The sequence below is a fragment of the Triturus cristatus genome, chromosome 4_1 (genome assembly GCF_964204655.1).
Source record: "Triturus cristatus chromosome 4_1, aTriCri1.1, whole genome shotgun sequence".
Taxonomy (NCBI): Eukaryota; Metazoa; Chordata; class Amphibia; order Caudata; family Salamandridae; genus Triturus; species Triturus cristatus.
Window position 1 is genome coordinate 749,499,686 of NC_140585.1, and position 21,492 is coordinate 749,521,177.

Consider the following 21,492-nt stretch of genomic DNA (forward strand, 5'->3'; position numbering starts at 1 on the left):
TCGGACTGCAAGGCCCTGACCTCGAAGGCTAGACGGGAGCGGTCCCGTAAGCTTCTCGAGCTTCGCCACTCGGCTCCGCGCCCCTCTCGATTCCGGTCCAGGAGGAGGTCCAAGGATCGGTCGCGGAGCCGCAGCCGACGTCATCGATCGTCTGGCTCCAAGTCTTCGGGTAAGTGGAAGCACTCCAAGAGGCGACACCGCTCTTCGGACTCCCCTCGCGCGACTCGGCCGAGGGTCAGGGTGGTTCCACCCCCGCGGCTCCAGCGGAGCCGCAGGCGCTGCGCAAGTCCCCATACCTGCCGGTCCCTGGGACTGACGCGACGCCGGCGGAAGTCAGTGCCTTCCTCTCGGCCATGAGGAACCTGGCTCCGCAGTCGACGCCCGCTGGCGCGCCTTCAGGCCCCGCGGACCCGACTGGGCAACCTTGCATGCCGGCGGCGCCGTCGCTGGCTCCGGCGCCGTCGCTGGCTCCGGCCCCGACGCCGGCTCCGGCCCCGACGCCGCAAGTGCCCGAGGGACTCGTCCCGAGTCCCCGCCGACGCCGGTCGACCTCGTCACGCCTCCTCCGCCGGCGTCGACACCGGTTCCACCTCCGACGCCGGCTCCGCTCGGCGTCGTGCCCCAGTGCAGCCCTGCTCCGGACCCGGCGCCGTTACGGCGTCGATGTACGGCGCCGCTGGAGACACATTATGTCTATCGTCCGGCTCCGATCCTTCCTCCTGTTTACCAGGAATCGGATGACGGGGGCGAATGGGAGGGGTCCGAGGATCCTATGGCCGTTCAGGCTCAGCTGTCACAGGACTGGGCAGATGAACTGGGGGAGGCCAGTGGTCTGGATACCTCTCTAGACACTGGATTCATCTCTCCTCCGACTGTGGCTTCGGAGGAGGGTGCTGCTTTCTCTGTGGTGCTGCGCAAGGCGGCCGCAGCCCTTGGGCTCGAGCTACCTGCCGTGGCTGTGAGAACTAACGTCCTCACTGAGGTGCTTCAGTCTGCAGCAAGCTCCACTGAGCCTCTGCTGCAATTCAATGAGGCCCTCATTGACGTTCTGCAGGGCACCTGGTCCAAACCCTCCACAGTTCCTCCTGTGGACAGGAACGTCGCCAGGTGTCCCCGCCCTGCTCCGGACGACCCCAGTTTTCTGTCCCAACACCCTACCCCCGAGAGCCTGGTTATCCAGGCTTCTACCTCCCACTCCTCCTTCCCGACCGCTCCACCGGACCGGGATTCCAAGAGACTGGAACAGTTTGGCAAAAAGCTGTTCTCCTCCCTTAGTTTGGGCCTGCGGTCCTTGAACACGCCTGTCTTTTGGACCGTTATTCCCACTCTCTGTGGGATACGGTGGAGGACGTGCTGCCCCTGTGTCCGGAGGAGGTCCAGACACGACTTAACCAGGCTCTGGCCGATGGGAGGGATGCAGCACGACATGCTATCAGATGTGGGCTTGACACTACGGACTCGCTTGGTAAGGCGATTTCTACCACGGTGGCGCTTAGACGTCACGCCTGGCTGCGGTCCACGTCCTTTTCGGGTGATGTCCAGAGCACTCTCATGGACATGCCCTTTGATGACACTCGCCTTTTTGGTGAGAAAGCGGACAGTGCGCTGAATCGCTTTAAGGACTCCCGGGCTACGGCCAAGTCCTTGGGCCTCTCGGCCCCGCGGTCGCAAACTTCCGCATTTCGCCCCTTTCGTGGCCAAGGAAGGGGTGCCTCCTCACGTCCGCCTAGCCACCAGCCGCAGAACCAACCTGCACGCGGACGTGGTTTCCGCCGAGGCGGTTCTGGAGGATGACGCGGTCAGCCCACATCCACCCCGGCAGCATCCGCCTCAAAGCCTTCCTAGTCCGAGCTTTCAGGCCCATTCCACGCCAGTGGGCGGCAGAGTTCGCATCACCTGCTCCACTGGTGGTCCATCACATCGGACAGGTGGGTGCTGCAAATCGTCCGAAGGGACTACTCCCTCCCCTTCGAGACGACCCCTCCAGCCATTTCACCGCAGCACCACCGTATCTCGGGGGATCATTTAAATCTTCTCCACGAGGAAGTTTCGGCCCTCTTGGCCAAGGGGGCCGTCGAGCGCGTTCCGAGCCCAGAAGTAGGTTGTGGTTGTTATTCCCACTACTTTCTGGTTCCCTAGAAGGGCAAAGGGGGCCTACGCCCTATCTTGGACCTCCGGAACGTCAATGCCTTCCTCCGGAAGGAACGGTTCAAAATGTTAACTTTGGCTCAGGTTCTAGCTGCCCTAGACCCTGGAGACTGGATGGTAGCGTTGGACTTGCAGGACGCATATTTCCACATCCCCGTCCTGCCGGCCCACCGGGGTTACCTGCGGTTCACGGTGGGTCGATCACTTTCAGTTTACCGTGCTCCCCTTCGGCCTTACCAGTGCCCCTCGGGTGTTCACGAAAGTGATGGCGGTGGTCGCAGCTCATCTGCGCAGATCAGGGGTTCCAGTCTTCCCCTATCTTGACGACTGGTTGTTGAAGGCGGGCTCGCCCCAGGCAGTCGTCTCCCACCTCCAGACTACGGCGGATCTCCTGCATTTGCTGGGGTTTTCCATCAACGTGCCGAAGTCACACCTGAGTCCCTCTCAGAAGCTCCTCTTCATCGGAGCGGTTCTCGATTCGGCGCAGTTCCGGCGGATAGACCCGGAACAGCGGGTCCGGGATATTCAGGCCCTGATTCCCATCTTTCGGCCTCTATCCTGGGTTTCGGTCAGGCTAGTGTTGCGGCTTCTGGGGCTGATGGCCTCCTGCATCCTACTAGTGCATCACGCCAGGCGGCGCATGCGGGCTCTGCAGTGGGACCTGAAGTTTCAGTGGGCCCAGCATCACGGCAACCTGTTCGACCATGTCTTGATCTCGGAGGGCACTGCACGGCAGTTGCAGTGGTGGCTCACGGACCGCGATTGGGTCACGGGCAAAAGCCTCTCCCTTCCCCTACCGTAGCATGTCGTAGTGACGGATGCGTCCCTCCTGGGATCGGGTGGCCATATGGGAGAGGCGGAGATCAGAGGCCTCTGGTCTCCGGCGGAGTCTCTCCTCCACATCAACCTGTTGGAGTTGAGAGCGATCCGACTTGCACTGAAAGCCTTCCTTCCCTCTGTCAGGGGAAGTGTCGTGCAGGTGTTCACGGACAACACCACCGCCATGTGGTATTGCAACAAACAGGGCGGGGTGGGGTCGTGGACCCTTTGTCAGGAGGCTCTGCGCCTCTGGACGTGGCTGGAACACCAGGGCGTCACCCTAGTGGTTCAACATCTGGCAGGCTCTCTGAACGCCAGAGCAGACGAACTCAGCCGCCGGTGCATGATGGATCACGAATGGCGCCTGAACTCCGAAGTGGCGCAAGGTCTCTTTCAGCAGTGGGGAGAGCCTTGGTTAGATCTATTCGCCACCGAAGAGAACGTGCAATGTCAGCAGTTCTGCGTGTTGGAATTTCCAAGGCGGCACTCGCTCGGCGACGCTTTTCGTCACGAGTGGAGTTGCGGTCTGTTGTACGCCTTTCCGCCTATACCACTTCTGCCCAGAGTGCTGAAGAAGATCAGGCACGACCGGGCCCAAGTCATCTTGGTGGCTCCGGATTGGGCACGAAGGTACTGGTATCCCGAGCTACTCAGTATGTTGACCGATCCTCCGATACGTCTGCCCCTTCGGGAGGATCTTCTGTCGCAGCAGCAGGGGACGGTCCTCCACCCGAACCTGTCCAGCCTCCACCTCCATGCGTGGATATTGAGCGGCGACAGTTGGTGCCATTTGACTTGCCTCCTGAAGTCTGTGATATCATTCTGGCAGCCAGGCGTCCCTCCACAAAGACTGTGTACGCCTGCCGGTGGAACAAATTTGTGGCATGGTGCATAGCAAAGGCTGTGGATCCCCCTTTCCGCCCCTCTTTCTGAGGTCCTCCTTTCTTCTTTCTTTGGCCCGGCAGGGCTCTGCCCTGGGCACCTTGAAAGGTTATCTTGCTGCCATCTCTGCCTTCTTGCGGCTTCCTGATCAGCCTTCTCTTTTCAAGTCCCCTGTAGTTACACGCTTTCTAAAAGGCATTACTCACACGTTCCCTCCTGTCTCTTTTGTAATGCCTCAGTGGGACTTGAATCTTGTTCTCACATTTCTAATGTGCGCTCCCTTTGAGCCTCTTCATAATTGTCGTCTTCGTCTGCTGACGCTTAAGACTGCTTTTCTGGTAGCCATCACCTCGGCTAGATGGGTGAGTGAGCTCCAGGCTTTATCATCAAAGCCTCCTTTTCTCTCTGTTCATCCGGACAAGGTTGTCCTTCGGCCTCGTCCCTCCTTTCTTCCGAAAGTGGTGACCCCCTTTCATCTTGGGCAGTCTGTCACCTTGCCCACCTTCTTTCCGCCTCCGCATCCTTCCAAAGAGGAAGAGAGGCTCCACCGTCTGGACCCAAAACGTGCGCGCTCCTTTTATTTGGACCGCACAAAGCAGTTCTGGGTGGACGACCAACTTTTCGTTTGATACGTGGGTGCTAAGAAGGGGAAAGCTGTGCACAAACGGACCATCTCTCGGTGGGTCGTTTTGTGCATCAAAATTTGTTATTCCTTGGCAAAAAAGGACCCTCCTGTTGGGCTGCGCGCCCATTCTACTCGGGCCACGGCGGTTACTACTGCTTTGGGACGTGGTGTCCCTTTGCAGGACATCTGTCAGGCGGCAACGTGGGCCTCGCTACACACGTTTGCCAGGCATTATTGCCTTGACAGCCAAGTCCGGAGGGATGGCTTCTTTGGCTGTTCTGTCCTCCAGGACTTTCTGGTGTGATCTTGGTTCGCAGACCCACCACAGGGGATGGTATTGCTTGGGTATCTATTCTAAGGTGAGGAATCTAACTAACGTGTTTCTTTCAGATGAACAAGTTAATTACCTTCGGTAACGATGTATCTGTAAGAAACATTAGTTAGATTCCTCACCGACCCACCCATCCTCCCCGTTCTGCGAACTGACATCTAGGGTTAAGGCTATCCCTTTCAGGGCCCTAGAATTTTTTGGCACCAGTGTCGGTATCTTGCATGGCTCTGTGTTCCTGGCGCGGAAGGCTATGTACAAGAACTGACGTCAGCGCGCGAGGGCGGCGTCTAAGTACTCCGACGTCATCCCGGCGCACGACGCTGACGTCGGACGCGGAGCCGCAGGCGACGCCTAGCGACGCGCAAGGGGTATTGCTGACAAAATCTTCCGGATCAAGTCTGACGCCTGGGGATATTCTAAGGTGAGGAATCTAATGTTTCTTACAGATACATCGTTACCGAAGGTAAGTAACTTGTTCTTTGGTCCGCCCCTTCTACTCCCACTCAATTCTCACACCTCCTCACAGTCCCCGATTCGTCTTTTCTCTGCCATTTACTGCCTCCTCTCTCCTCCCATTCTCCGCTATTCCACGTGTCTTCTTTTCACTTCACTGTCTGACTCGCCCATCCTCGCGCCATCCTGCAGCTTCACTTTCTCCCTATCTTCCTCTCCCTACTTTTTTTGTGTCACCCCAGCCTTCGCTCTCTTCCATTCACCATTTGTCCCCCGTCCTTTCCCCTCCTCCTTTCACTCAGTCATTCCATTCTTACCCCTCCTTCATTCACCACTGCCTCTCACCCTTCTGTTATTTTCTTTCCTGCCTCTATCAGTTCTCTTTTTCTCCAGACCTTTCTCTCTTTGCTATCTCACCCCTCACTACTCTCCTGTCCTCTCCTCCATTCTGTTCATCCGTTCTTCCTCCAGTGTCCCCTCTCAGTGCCTGTAGGTGGTTTTTGCAGCTGTGTCGTTTATGCTCCGTGCCTGGCCGCTCCTTCCACAGTCTCAGATAATATAGTTTTTTTTTTTAATTCTGTACCTTTATTTCTACAGCGTCCGTTAATGCACATGACCCCACGTCCGTGGCCTGCATATGTACCTGCGTGCTGTGTGAGCAAGATGTACACTTCACAGCCTCTTATAAAATTAGTTTTCTTTACCTCCTCACATGCAGTTAGTTTCAGTACCATCCGTCCGAAGGTGAAAAGTATCTTCATGGCTAAATACTTATAAGGTCCCAAAGGTGAGACCTATTGGCTATGCCAATACTTGTTTCAATGTGCAAGTCTCCCTACAGACTCACTTACTTTCTTAATACGCTCTAAGCAACGGCTACATCAGGCTATTCTTCACTGAGCCCCCCATGAACCCGTATTGCCCCTTTCAAACATATTGCCACCACATGCAACCACGACAGTGCAACCACTTATTCGAGTCGCAAGACGCAGCTCAACACTCTGCTTTAATTAACATGCTGTGACAGCCCAGCCAAGTGCCATTCATTGTGCAACAATCTCGGGCATTGTGGTAATGCGGAAACTTTTCTTTAAATGCGTTAGTATAACGTGCAATGAATGGCACATGCAGAGCTGCATTCAACGGCTAGGAGTGACACTTTCTCGCAAGTAAAATCAAGCAGTGAAGACAAGGGTAACATAACAATTTCAGAAATTGCACCCATTTAAGCAACAAGAAACACTAAAATGTTAAAGCCACTATAAAACACAGGAAATTGGATGGCATTCCGTTAGTGGGGATGTGAGTGAAGGAAAATGTGCTCTGTAAGATAACTGCAAAGACACATAAGGTGGAAACGCAAGTGGTGCAGGTATGGGCTGCAAGAGCTTTAAAATCTCACCTCCAGTAGAGGCCACAACCAAAAACCATCAAAAAGAACACATTCTCTATTAGCTGCCAATTTCTTTTGATATTATATTTCACATTTCCGTGCTTTCTGTCTACTTAAGAGTGATACAAGTGCCAGATGTTTGACAGTTAGTGTGGCATTTTCTTTAGAGTGAAACCAAGCGATGAAGTGCATGGAAAGAGATAAATATTGGAAATTACACCCTCTCGATAAATAAAACCTACAGTATCTTGAAACTGCTTCAAAACCCCTGAAATGGAAAGTTAAGATTCTGAAATGATTTGTGCCCCCAGAAGATATAGAAATAAAGAAATCATCCTAAAACATCTCGTACCTCCCATGCCTTTGTGCTTTATTGCACCTTAATACAGCTAAGCACATTCTGCTGAAATCAAATGAACACAGGGCGGATACTTTGATGTTGAGGACAGTACAACAATAAGCAAAATCACGTAAAGCTGGAATTTTTTACATTTTATCTGTACATACTACAATGAACAAATATGAATAGAAAACGGTTTTAAAAGAGTTCTGGAGGTGATCTATGAGCGACTAACACTTAAGGTAAACATAAAGAAATGGCACGTTACAAATGAATAAATTCAATTTTGTTTTCAGTCCTGTTTAGTATCGGGTCCACCTTTGCAGACTCTTTGAATAACAACTAATGGCTAATTTTTCCCTAGGGTATCTTACCTGACTGCTGCTTTCCACCAGTGCCCGAGAGCAGCTTGTTTTAGTGCTTCAGCCGGGGAGGAAGGGGAAAAAGTCTATAGCTGCAATTTAAAGATGTCCAAGCGCATGGAAAGCCACAGGCAGTTCTCCTCATGAGTTTCTCGCTCTGGCTCACAGCAGTTTTTGCTTCTTACAGGGCCGCTTGCATACTGTTTTATGGGGGCCCAGCCGCCCGCCCAAGCAGCAGCGATGCCTTTTTGGGTAAGGCATCCTGCATAGTCTGTCACCAACGCTAACAAAACTGTGAAGTCCAGTAAGCGCAAACACAGTACATTGCCATTGAGGCCCCGAGTGTACACTATGACACCAATCCCACACTCTGTGCCTGCATCCAGCACTGCAATAAGAACTTTTTTTTTTTAATTTGCCCACCACTTAGTTCATAATTGTAGCTCAGTTCCTACTGTGGATCGCGTTATTCAGTAATTGTCAAAGGTGGATGTATTTGGTGAAACGTTAACATTTGGTGCTAGAGTACACACCAGGTAATTCACCAAGTTGTGTTCTAAAGTTTACATCACCGATAACAAGTCGGGCGTACTACCATACCTTGTGTATAGCTTACAGCTTTGCTTAAGGTGTTCCTCAGTAGGCAGCCGGGAACTTTTAATGACAGAATATCGCACTCCTTCCCAAAATTAAATCAATTTGATTGTGACTGTTATACTGTGACTGACAGTGGCTGGTGGTTATACTTACTGTGTTCGTTCTGTAGTTCTTTTTCATTGCCTCTGCACCTTGACTCTCTACTGGTGACGACTGGTCCTCTCACCGCTGTCTGCATGATGCAACAGTGCACTCTCCCTTGCCCAGTGGACTTGAGTCTGCTGTCCGGGGCTGCTTGGAAATAATTCTCTGGCATGGCCAATAATTTAGCTCCTGCGCCCCCTGACAGGGCGGGTGGCCTGGACAGGTCTGAGCACCATTATGCTTTACACGTCGTGCTTTTGGACTTGCTGCATTTCTTTTAGGTTACACACAAGTTTGAAATCTTTGCTTAGCTAGGGTGCCGCCTGGCTGGTGTTTTGCTGCTTCTTTCTGTCTCTGCATTCAGATATATAATACAACAAGTAACATTACACCTACACCTAGAACGAAGTACAGTACACAAGGAGACTGCCCAAAAAGAAACCCTAATAATGATTAGCAATGCTAAAGTAAGGCGGGGATCCCAAGTACAAGTTACAAACTGTAGTTGACTCTACATAAGAAGTGGACAAGTGTAACCTTTAGTGCTGTAAGGATGATGAAACTATGCCGGCAATTAATTATGATGGATTATGTTCCTCTGGAAGAAAAATTGACTTTCAAATACTGAGCATGGGTGGGCAAGCAGAAGAAGGTCCTTGCCCGCCTTGAGTTAGTGTTGCTTTCACCACATCCGCCCCAGCAAGTGTGTGATCAATTATTGGTGTAAATTAATTTAGTCACACCTAAATATAAATCTCACAGCCCGGGGGAGAGGGTTAGGGTTTGATGAATGGTTGGGAAGGGGTATTTGAGGGAAAGGTTTGATAAAGACAAACACTACACATGGACAACACACAATCTTGGCAGAGGACCATCCTATTCATAAATCTGCTAAGGGAGAAAAAGGAAATGCATTCATGATGATGACGACTTGATGGTTAATGATAAGTAGTGCTAACTAGACTAGTAGACCGTACAGGGCAGCAGTATATTAATAATAATAATAATTATTATTATACAATAGCCTTGCCTGTCTGCCCTCAGAGAGACTAAGAGACCCAAATTACGTACATTTTATGTCCTGTTGTACCGGGCTTCCTTTTAAAGCTAGCAAAGAAAATTAAAAAATAGCTGTAGGGATCAATTATAAGCAAAGAGCAAACATAATAAACACACAGTCGTAATGATTGAAGAGGAAAAAATGAAACAAATTAATTAAGATGATGAATGATACTAAGTTACTGTATGTTATCCTGGTCAAATTGGGGAGTTGCATCTGGGCATTCCTCTTGGTCCTCCCTTCCATGGATGCTCCATCCGTCAATCTTTTTGCCACTGTCTGCCTGGCGGATGCGTATTGGTAAGGTAAGTGTGAGTTGTTTTTCCCAGTATAGCACAGGGTAAAGGCCGGCGTGTAAGTGAAGATGGAAAAACAAAAGGGATATTGAAAAATCAAGGAGACAAAAACCCATAAATTACTTAGGAGTGCAACAAGAACACTTTCAGAGGCGGCATGGCTAAATCCTGTCTACTACTGTTTCCAGAATTAACCGACAACAACAGGACAGAGCAGGACCACGGCGCCCACCCAACCTCCACTTAGCTTAGATTTTGAGTCAGACAGAGCACACATATACAGCAACATAGCATTTTCCAAATTAAGTAACTAAACCAATGCACAACTGTCAGTCATCATACCATTACACTCGCCTCCACCACTACACAGACCTGTGGATCTGCTGTGGTTGTTGTTGACTTGTTTACCTTTTAGGCCACTTCATGAAACGACCGAGTTATTCCACCAATTATCTCCGATCCTACTGAGTGACTACGATGAGTATAGTATCGTCATCATCATCATGGTGTCCAACTCTTTAGTGTACCAAGTGAGTCCATAATAGATTCCATATTCAAAAATGCAGTGGATCGGCCTGCAGTAGAAGTGCAATTTTGTTTAATAACAAAATTGCACTTCTACAAGAAGGGAAACATTGACGAGTCACTTTTAGTGTGTTGATTAAATACTAGTACACTTCATGCACAACAACACAGACGCCAATCACTCTGAGTCCGCGTCCAATGCATTCCATCCATCATTACCTGTTCTTAAGGGGCAGTCCCTCTCAGCTCGGAAAGGAGGATAGCTGTTCTTTTAAGGGAATCGACGAGGCAGCACACATTTCTTTTACTGTTATCCATCCAATGTTTTGCTTGAGGGAAATGGATTTAGGGCGAGTCAGGATGGAGCAGGACTCGTAGGAGTGGACTTACTTCTTTAATAAATGCACACAGTTTCAACTCCAAAAGGCAATAAAAAGATTAAGACGATGGTGATGAATTTGTTGTGATTCGAACCAGAAAGACCGAGATACACACAAATAATAAAAGTAAATAAGGAAGAAAGTAACAAGTTGAAAGCCTCGTTGTCAGGGAAGTAGAGCTGGTCCTCAAACTCTGGTGGTTCACCCAGAAGTAGGTCAACTAACTACTTCCAAGACCTAAGTCCCGTCATCTTCCTGCTGTGCTACTTCAGGTATGGTGTAATCCAGTAGTGTGAAGTGCTGATTCATTTTGATCATGGTTAACCTCTCCACGTTGTGGGGCGAGACACTGGTCCTTATCACTGTTAGAAAGGCACCAGCATCACTGAAAACATGCTCAAAAGACACTTGCCACAGGGCAGGGCAGATAGTTTATCACCAGCATGCTGAGCACCTTTTCCCATACCAATACAGCAGTGGGTTTTGCTCAATGTAGACCACTTGGGTCATCCAGATAGGCCTGGACCGTCCGCTCAATGCTTAGGGGTGTAGAAACCATTCCTGTGCCGATTTTTGGTGGGGCTGATGCTCCTGTTCTTGTTGTTGTTCTTGGTGGTTTTGGCTGCTGTAAGCCAACCACACTGCCCTCAGGCTCTGAAGTTGAACTTGATGCCGGCTGCCCTGCAGTACTTGTTGTGACCTGGAGAAGCGGGCCTCTAATTGCCGGATGTTCTTTTTCTAAGTGACTGGCTTCTGCAGCTGTCCAAGTTTTGTACTTGGCAACAACCACTTCTGAAAAAGAAATCAATGTGTTTGTGTTCAGTACTGCTTTGTACCGTGGATCCAGAATTGTGGCAGAAATGTAATGGTTGAATGACACAACGTCTCGTGGCACCCTTGTATTTTCAGATAAGTGAAGGGTTAAGCTCTCCACCAACTCGTATGCTTTTTTTTTTTTTGTCTCCACACCTGCGTACATTCCAGACACCCCCTTCAGCTGTTCCTGTAGCATGTGCAACAATGGGATAGCTAGGCCCAAGGTACTGTCCTCCTTGCTGCCTTCACGTGTAAAGAGCTCGAAAGGAAGTAGCATTTCTGTCAGGCATTTAACTAGGCCCCATTGGTCCATCTCAACGGTCATGCCTTTCACAGTAGCATACCCTTTTGCATAACATATTTATTGATTGGTCTGTGCTACTCAAACAAACGTGCATGTAATAAGTTGAGTTCCAACGTGTTGGCACCTCCTGGATGAGTGCTTTAACTGGCACTCTATGCTCACATTGAATGATCCTCAGCTGCGCTCTGGCTTTAAAAGAATGACTGAAATGTGTGCAGATTCTTCTGCAGGTGGTCAGTAAGTTGCTGACTCGGTCTTTTTTCAGAAAGTCTTGAACAATAATGTTAATGCAGTGCGTCAAACACAGGACCCTGAAATAGTCACCATCGTACATGGCCCTAACTATATTACTGTCTTTGTCCGTGGCAACAAAATCAATGTTAAGCCCTCTTGGGTGCAGCCATTCAAAGACCTTGCTATTAAACTCTTCCAAAATGTTTGCAGCAGTATGAGATTTCTCCATAGCGAACATGGCTACAGTTGCATGTTTCCGAGTGGCGTTAAATCTCAGCAGTGTAAACACCTGCAGATATATTTTCTCTAACCCCCACAAAAGAGGTCCAGTGTGCAGTGATGCACATGTAATCAGTAGCTTGGCAACTGGTCCACATGTCTGTTGTCAGGTGGCTAGTGTAAACAGCACTCTGCTGCAAAACTTGTCCAAGCAATTCCAGCACGTCGTGATGTGCTGGAACAGCATGGACCTGCTGGGAACCTTCCGTTTTGGGCAGATGGCTGTCATAAATTCAAGAAAACTCACCCCTTCCACAAAAAGAAAATAGGAGGAGGTTCAGCGCTAACATTTTAGCCAGCTTTGCATTGTACAAACGTGCTGTTGGGTGGTTGCGTTCGTTCTCCCCCTCCGACCTAAACATGCTGAGAATGGTAGGCTGGATTTTCTTTCTTTGCTGGTGCTATGGATGCAGGGGACTTCTTTGCGCCAGACGTTGTTAGGCTCAATGTCGCGCGTTGTTTCTTGCGGTACTCTCTTGCCTTAATAGTGTCTCAGCCTGACTCTTACGCCACTGAGAAGTTCCTGAGGCTGATGAGGATGTGGGCGGTACCACTGCACTGCTGGGGACAGGGCTACTTTGTGTTCCAGAGAAAATGTCTCCCTCTTTTTCACCTTCCACTGCGATCGTATTTTCTACTTAATCACCATCAACAGCAATGGGTGCAGTTTTTTGGCCTTTGAGGTGCGCCTCCCACTGGATCAAGTGGTGTTTTTTCAAAAGGGTTGTTCGGCCTCCCGTACCATAGGTTGTACCAAGCTTACCCCGTCTAACACCTTACCACAGATGGCGCAAATAGCAACATTCTCCTCCTTACTGCTAACCGAAAAGAAGTCCCAAACTGGGGAGGTGAACTTTCTGGTGCTGCTGCAGGTGTTATGTTATGTTAGGAAGGCTTATAAAGCGCAACGGTTACCCTAAGGTGTCCTGGCGCTAGCTGCAGTCCTACGAGAGCCAAACCCTTTATGCCCAGTGTAGTTCAAAACAGCCATGTTTTGAGGGCCTTCCTGAAAGCAAGAAAATCATTAGCATTCTTCAAATGAAAGGGGAGCTGATTCCAAGCCTTTGCCGCACTAGCGGCAAAGCTTCCGTCTCCCCACCTAGTTTTTTTTTTTTTTATTTTTTTTTTAACGGGTGGTACTATCACTAGTTTTGATCCTGAGGACTGAAGTGGTCTATTGGGCACATACCACTGAAATCGTTGTTGCAGATGGTTGGGACCAGTACCTTGTAAGGCTCTAAAAACTAAGCACAGGGACTTGAACTGCACTGGTTTCCTAACGGGCAACCAGTGAAGTTTATTTCACTAGATATCGGTGTGAATTTTGGAATGCCAGTGGGCAATCTAGCGGCACAGGTGCCACTTGCAATACTGAACGAACTGGAAGGTGGGCGTGGTGGAGTTTGATTCTCTGCAGACGCAATACCTACTTCTACTGAGGTGGTTGAGTTGGTTGTAGGTCGCTGCTGGGCCTTTGAAAATGCAAATATGGAAGTTGCAGGTGGTGTTGGTGGTATCCGTGCCATATCCCTTACAGCAATTTGGGATGGGGGTAATGTAGGTCTCCACTGGGGCGGGACTAATGCCTATGATGACGACTGGCTCGTCATTATCCTCCTCTTCTACATCAACCCCCATAACTAAGGCTTTCTGGTGCCTTCCTTTTCCCTAGCCTTCTCTCGTGGCGTGTCTCACTCTCAGACTGAGGTGGTGGCATCCAATTGGCATATAGATCATCAGAATGGGGGCTTGCAGAAGAACTCTATGAACTAACCCTCCTTTTCCTTCCTGGGGATCTGGAAGACCATGGATCTTCTCAAAGAGTGTCTTGCACTTCTTTCTCTGCAGGAAACTCTTATCTCCTGAATTGCCCCTACTTTGGGAGGAACAACTACTATTGTGGGCGGTGGTTGTGGCTGTTGTTGTCTAATTATCGTAGTTCCCTGCGTTGATTGGGTACTACTTAGCGATAATGATAAGTTCATTTCGACATTACTGCTCGTCTGCGTTGTTGTGATTAGACTGGGTGCCTCTCCGACAGACATAGGTTTGGGGCTAGGTTTATCGGATGGGTCCACTGATGTGGGGGTGCTGCTCCCCGGACCATTTTGTGGTGGTACTTAGTGTGCTGCTTTTGCCATAGGCCTGCATGTCTTTCCTTTGTTCCTCTTGGCTTACTTCTTGTTGTTGTGGCCTGGCCATGTGGCTGGCGGCCATTTTGTGGAGGCAGCCAGTGTGCTTTTGCCATAGGCCTGCATTGTCTGTATTTCCTTTCTTGTTGTAGTGGCCTGGCAATGTGGCTGGCCACTGCAGGCACAGTGTTTTTTTCCCCCAAAAACATCCTGGGCGGCACACCAGTCTTGGTAAGTAGCAATTCCTTCTTCTCACTGGCAACTTTCTTTGTACTGAAGGACCTGGTACCTTTCTTTGGGGCCATCTTCTTCAGATGTCAGCTGCACGCAGTGGTACAAGTTGAAGAGATGTCTGTCTGTGGTCACACGTCATGCGCAGCAGGACTTCTGTCTGGCAATACAACAGGTGATGATGACCCGTCCACCTCAGTCTTTTGTGCACCTAAAAGCAAAGCAGCCAGAAGAACATAAGTGAAACATGACATTTGTTGTGGTTCAATTCCTACTACTACAAACAAACAAATATTATAATATATAACGCAGTGTGTGGTCACAATTGTTAGTATTAATATTATAAAATTTTATTAACTCAGTTCAGTTATTTAAAAAAAACATAACCGTGTAGCCATTTGTGAGACTTTGACAATAAGGGTTTTCATGGTGTACTGTGTACAGTAAGGAAGAAGAGCAAAGAAGAACAACAAAAAAAAAAATACAAATGTAATGGAACCTGTTTGGCATTGTGCATCACGTGGGATGCAGCATTAATGGAGCTGCAGCTGGCAATGGGGATGGAAGCAGTAAGCCAAGAGGTACAAAGGAAAGACATGCAGGCCTATGGCAAAAGCAGCACACTAGCTAGTACTACCACCACAAAATGGCCACCAGCCACATGGTCCCTCACAGTCACAACAAGCAGGAGGCCTGTAAAACAATTAACTCAAGCAGGCCCCATATGGCCAGACAAAGGAGGCATGCTAAACAACATGATACCAAAGGGGAGGATGGACGGAGCGTTTAAGCAAATCAAACGCTCACCCCCAGTCAACTGATATGGGTTTAATCCATCCTCATTCTTAAGCTCACTCCACCACCCCAGTTCAGACATGGCCATATGCAAATCAGTCTGACCCTGTGCCTCATGGGAACAGTCAAGCACGAACTGCCAAGCCATGTCTTCCCTGGACTGGAAACAAGCATCCTGGGACCGGTTTCGGGTTCATAACCCTCATCAGCCAGGCTATCTTGAATCCAGTGGCAAAGTGAGCAAGGGACCCACGTCTGGGCATACCCTTCCGCATCTTGAATCCAGTGGCAAAGTGCTCTCCATGCCACTGGAATCAAGCTATCCTGGCTGAAGAGGGGTGAAACCTCGAAACCGGTCCTAGGATGCTTGTTTCCAGTCCAGGGAGGACCTGGCTTGGCAGTGCGGGCTGGACTGTTCCCATGAGGCACAGGGTCAAGACTGATTCGCATATGGCTGGGTTCAAACTGGAACGGCATGGTGAGCAAAAAAATGATGGCTTTATGCCCAGATCTCTGTACTAGGGTGAATGTATGATATTATTCTGCATTCTGTCCATCAACTGTTTATGCTAAACAACACCGCTTTAATGCAACAATGCAAACCTTTTTTAGCCCTGTGGTTTTTCGTTTTTGCAAGTTACACAACAACCACACCAAAGGCATTTAATTAACACATACGAAAAAAGTGAAATACCCCCCCCAAAAATCAAATTTTGCAATTCAATCCAATGCGACCCATGCCCTAAATGATGTTTAAATGCAACAGACCCCACAGAAATATTTGCTTCATGCACCCATGAGTAGCTCTGGGCCTATTGGTTGGAAAACCCATTGGCAGACTAGTCCGTATAGTGAATCAATTCAAATCAATAATATTGCAAATGTATTAGAAAATGTAGTGAACTGTGATGCATTTTTTGCTGGGTAAAAGAAGAAAAAATTGCATGCAAATCAACAAGGCATGGGCACCAGAAAGAAGGCTTGCAGGCCTAATTCAGAAGTACACTGGCTGGCTTCACAAAATGGCCACCAGTCACATGGCCAGGCCACAACAACAAGAAAGGGAAGACAGACAATGTAGGCCTATGGGAAAAGCACACTAGCTGCCTTCACAAAATGGCCGCCAGCCACATTGCCAGGCCACTACAAGAAAGGGAATACAGACAATGCAGGCCTATGGCAAAAGCACAGTGGCTGCCTCCACAAAATGGCCGCCAGCCACATGGCCAGGCCACTACAACAAGAAGTAAGCCAAGAGGAACAAAGGAAAGACCTGCAGGCCTATGGCAAAAGCAGCACACTAAGTACCACCACAAAATGGTCACCAGCCACATGGTCACTCTCAAGAAGCAGGAGGCCTGGAAAACAATGAACTCAAGCAGGCCCCATATGTCCAGACAAAGAAGGCATGCTAAACACCGCTTTAATGCAAAAATACAAAAACAAAAAAAAACACCGGGCTAAAAAAGGTTTGCAAGTTACACAACAACCACACCACACACATCCAACAATGGCATTTATTGAACACATACGAAAAAAGTGAAATCCCTCCTAAAAACATATTTTGCTATTCAATCCACTGCCATCCAGGCCCTAAATAATGTTTAAATTCAACAGGCACCACAGAAACAGTTGTTTGATTCACCCATGAGTAGCTCTGGGCCTGCTGGCTGAAAGGCCTATAGTATTGGCAGATTACTGGGCTAGTAAATAAATATTGCAAATTAATTTCAAAATTTGCAGAAAATAGAGTGAACTGTACCACATGTTTCCTTTTTATAAAAGATGAAAAATTACTTACAAAGAAACAACTAGGCTACTACTGAACTACAGGCCACCCACCACAATACATTTTAAAAAAACTATAAAGTACCAAAACAATGTAGGTGCAATGCCCCAATCAAACAAAAAACACCAATTTTCTAACTTACTTGTGAAATATCAGATTCAAAAGTCCTCAAATCCAATGATAAATGATGCAGCAGCCACAAAGAGTGATCCTTCCAGCTCCAAATCCAAATGAATAGTGAACAGGAGATGGACAAAGCACTGGGAGGAGCCCGCTGGACAGGAAGAGGAAGTTGGAGACTCTGGGGCACTTCCTTCCTCTTAAAAAGAAAAAGGACTTCTTGCACAAAAAGTACAGCCAAATGTCAATCTGAGGAGTTTTTTTAATCCAAATCATCAATTTGAGAAGGTTTTGATGCTGCTTGAGAGATATTCTTCTCCAGATTGCAAATCCTGTGTGTTTGGCATCGCGAGTTTCACGAAACTTCTTCCGGAAGTCTGACGGCGCGCACGATGGACGTGTTCACGATCGCACACTCTCGCGGGACTGTGTGACTGGCTACCAAATCACTTGGTGCACGCGAACAGATAGGAAATCTCGTCGCTGAATGCAGGGATCCCGGTAAGTCGCTACTGTGCGCGTGAAAACACATTTTGAGCATGAGAAGAAGAAAACTACTCTCCGCTGCGGAGCGCAGCATTTTCGGTAACTCCGCGTTGTACGCGGAACAGAGTTGCCAAAAGTCCGCAAACTCTGCGAGTGGAGCAGATTTTATGCCCAGGGTTAATTCTGACCCCACTGGGGGTGTCCCTCAGGGCAGGTGCTGGACAGTGCTTGGGGGCAAGTTCAAGTCTACTGGGGGCGTCCCTCAGGGAAAGTGCTGGAGAGTGAATGGGGCAAAATTACTAATTTTACTCCACTGGGGACGTCCCTGAGGGCAATTGCTGGACAGTGACTGGGGTCAAAATTACTATTCTTACCCACACTGGTATCCCCCAAAAGCAGCTGCTAGACGTTGACTGGGGGCAAAATTATTATTCTAACTCTGCTGGGGGCGTTCTTCATGGCAGCTGCTGGAAAGTGACTGGGGGCAATAAATTTTACAGTGCTAGACGAATACTGCAAGTACTGTGAAAATATTCACCTTTCAACCTCTGACCAAATGAGGCATCACACATTTAAAAGTAAGCCAACCTTTACAAAGAAGTCAGCACCACACGAAAACATAACAATAGTAAAGAATATGAAGCTAATAACTTGTTCTATCTTTTTGTCTCAACAGCTAGAAAACTTTGGATGGCGAAATACTCCAAGTCCAAACCTGATTCTGAAAACAAGAGTCTCCTAAAGTACCAAGGCGCACTGTACACCAGGTAAACCAATTTCACCTTTCCATATTTCCTTCTCTAACAAGCTCCCTTTTTACTAGGTTGTAATATGCAAATAAGCTATGCAATGTAGCAATTTCAGCAGTGTTTCCACAAATTTCCTTTTCTCTGTGCTAGCCATAATTAACCAAAAAATGTGTATTTTGTTTTCCAAACAGGCATGCAAAGAGTGTGTTAAAATTGGGAACAACACAGTAGCTTATTCTAAATACTCTTTCATTTTGTCTCCACAACTAGTTAACGAAGAAAATGGAGATGGAGAACTCCACAAAAGTCAAATAGGATTTTGAACATTTCAGACATTCTCATAAAGTGCTAAGACACACTATACTTCAGGTAAACGAATCTTACCTTTCCATTTCTCCTGTAACAAAATTTTCTTTTTCTTGGCGGTAATGTGCAAATTAACAATCCAATTTTACATTTTCAACAGGGTTTCTAAACTATTCCTTTTCTGTATTGCTTGCCAAAATTAAACAATTTTTCTTTTTTTCCAAAACAGGCAAACACAGTGTACATAACATTGTAAAAAACACACACGCTATATTTTATTTTTCCCTTTTTCGCAACAGAATCAAAAGAGATGGCTGCAGCAGAACAAGCAGTGTACATGAAACCGCCTTCTCAAATACTGGCTACCTTTATTATAAGGATAGATTGACTTAGCCCAGGAGTCATTGGAGGTGTGTGCAATATTTTTCATCCTATTGTACAGGCAGAGTGGTTACTCTTGGTGACTGTGTTGAAAGCACATCTGAACATAAGCACTCTGCCTCTGCAATGGAGATAGAAGTTCGAGAGAAGGTTCAACAAATCAAACATCTTGCATCTATCTCCAATGAACCCTGTGACGCAGTCTGGAGGGAGGATTCACAACACATTCCCGTCCATGTTGCTAGTATTATGCCCGCAATACCCAACCTTAAAATGATGATCCAGAAATAAAAACAGGCAAGTAATCCCCAACGTGTGGACCCCCCCCACAGACATTTTCTGATATTGATATTCCCCAAGAACTTACAATCGCTTGCATTAATGAAACTTTCCTATTGCACGATAACCCTCAAAGAATACAATTTTTTTTCAACATCCCATAACCTGCGAAAAATTGAATAGTGATATTTGGATGATGGATGGTACTTTTAAATCCACACCCCATCCATTCGCCCAAATATACTCTATTCATGCCAAACTAAATAATAGAACCGTACCCCTATATCCAGTACATCCCACCCCTAAAAGTAAATGCTTAATTTTTTAAAGCACGTAAAGTATTTTAATTACGATTCATATTGGAGTATACATTAATATTGGAGTATACATTAATACTCAAGTATTAAAAATACTTTAGTATTACACTTTCCCACCCTCCCCCATTTTTAAAAATTATTAAACTGCCCCAATATACTTACCACTATATGTACCGATATACTTACACACATATGCGTGGTAATGATATTCGTTGCAAAGATATTCGTTGTAATAGCATGCGTGGTATTGTCGCATGCGTGGAATAGACTTCATTATAAGTACATATCGTGTTAACGATTGGGTGGTAAAGGCTGTTTCCCATCGCAGCCACTGGGATTTCTCAATTAAGTATGCATTTTCTCTCTTTCTTGCAAGTACCGCCTCTGTTGTTGCTGAATCCCCTGCATGTAATGGAATATTATACACCCCTCAATCTCACAAAATCCATCAAAGTAGACACTGGCCAGCGCAGGCAAAAACTCATCAATCTTTTCAATTTGCAATCTTTCCCAGATTTCTACAACAGTTCAAACAAAAAAATCTGTGAAATTGTTATCTTGTATGAATCCTCCTAATCAGAAACCGCATGTCCTAATGACCGGCTTCTAGTGATAGTCCTAATGGGGTCCAAGAGCTGGGACAATGCTCAACACAACCTGTTTCAGCACTGAGCAGTCTCACAAACTCCTCTTCAGAGCGAAATGGCACTGTGTGAGACCCGCTTTGGAAACACTCTGGACACACACCAGCCAAGTGTCTGCAGTAACAGGTAGCTAGAAAGTCCCACAGTGAGTTAATTTGCAGATTTACTAGTGTATGACAGGCACACTCTTGCTGCGATCCAATCATACACACCTGTTCATGCTAAACTGCTCCATAGATTTTTAGAGCGCAGTTTCAGATGACCATGTCTAGAAAAACAAGCATTTGGCTTCCCAGTGTCTTAGCCATGTTGTAGTGCAACATGGCTAAAAATTATAGGACAAGAAAACCTAAAAGCTTATTTATTTTCTTCCTTTTAACTTTTCCACATCATAGCATTTTTAATTTTATACTTTCTATTTTTTTTTAAAACTTTTTTGCCATGCTGCTATACACTAAGGCTAATACATTGGCAAAGCTGCTAGCTCTGAAATAGATGCAACCTATTCGCTTAGCCAATGCTTGTTTTTGAGCTTGCGATCCATGTCGATACTGTTCAAGTGTGCAGTCGGGCAGGAGAAATGGGGCAAGCGGAGGAAGATTCCTGCACATTCCATACATATGAGTGGGTTCAGCACAGGCCTTGACTGTGGGATCACTTGAGGTTGGCACATGTAAAGGACCTCAGTACAGGGCACATATGTATTAAATGACCAATTTACATATGTGAGGGCCCGCCAAAGCTGTAGATTTTACAGTAAGCAGTCTCACTATGGTGGTTTGTCATCATTCATAGTAACTCAGGAGAAGGAGGCTGCTAGTTTATCCAATTATCTAGCAATCAGAAATTTCCTCAGACCCCTGGCTGCTTCTTTGTGCAATGCAGTTGTAAGGAATTGCCTTTCTGCGTGGTCACCCCTAACCAGGCCTCAGTGCCATTGCTTTGACCTTAAAGGTGAATGTCTTATTGGTTCACTCACAGTTGGCAGATGTTAACATACTTATAATGCTCTACCAAATGGTACAAGGGGTACCCAGATCCTGTAATTTAAGGTGTCTTTCGTGTACTGCAGCATTTGTTGTGCCACCATGAGTGAGACAAAGCAAAGTATGACTCCCAGCCCGCCATTTCTGACTTGCAAAGCATTTTTTTTTTTTTTGAAACCGTTTATTACAAAATTCAAAGAATATACAAAGATGGGCCTACAACCTTCAGGCCGGCCGCTAGCAAACAAGAGGAGCATAAGATACACACAGTGGAGAGCAGGCAGCGGCA

General features: G+C 47.4%; 1 protein-coding gene across 9 annotated transcripts in view; it reads left to right on the forward strand.

The window, feature by feature from the left end:
- Positions 1-21,492, forward strand: part of SYCP3 (synaptonemal complex protein 3) — a 920,669-nt gene that overhangs the window by 86,072 nt on the left and 813,105 nt on the right. For 5 of the 9 annotated variants that reach the window (XM_085653268.1, XM_085653269.1, XM_085653273.1 and 2 more), the window contains 2 exons: positions 18,218-18,308; positions 18,561-18,659. The exons of the other annotated variants lie outside the window; for them this stretch is intronic. The gene's annotated coding sequence lies outside the window, so the exon portion shown is untranslated. The remainder of the gene's footprint in view (positions 1-18,217; positions 18,309-18,560; positions 18,660-21,492) is intronic. 9 annotated transcript variants of the gene reach the window in all.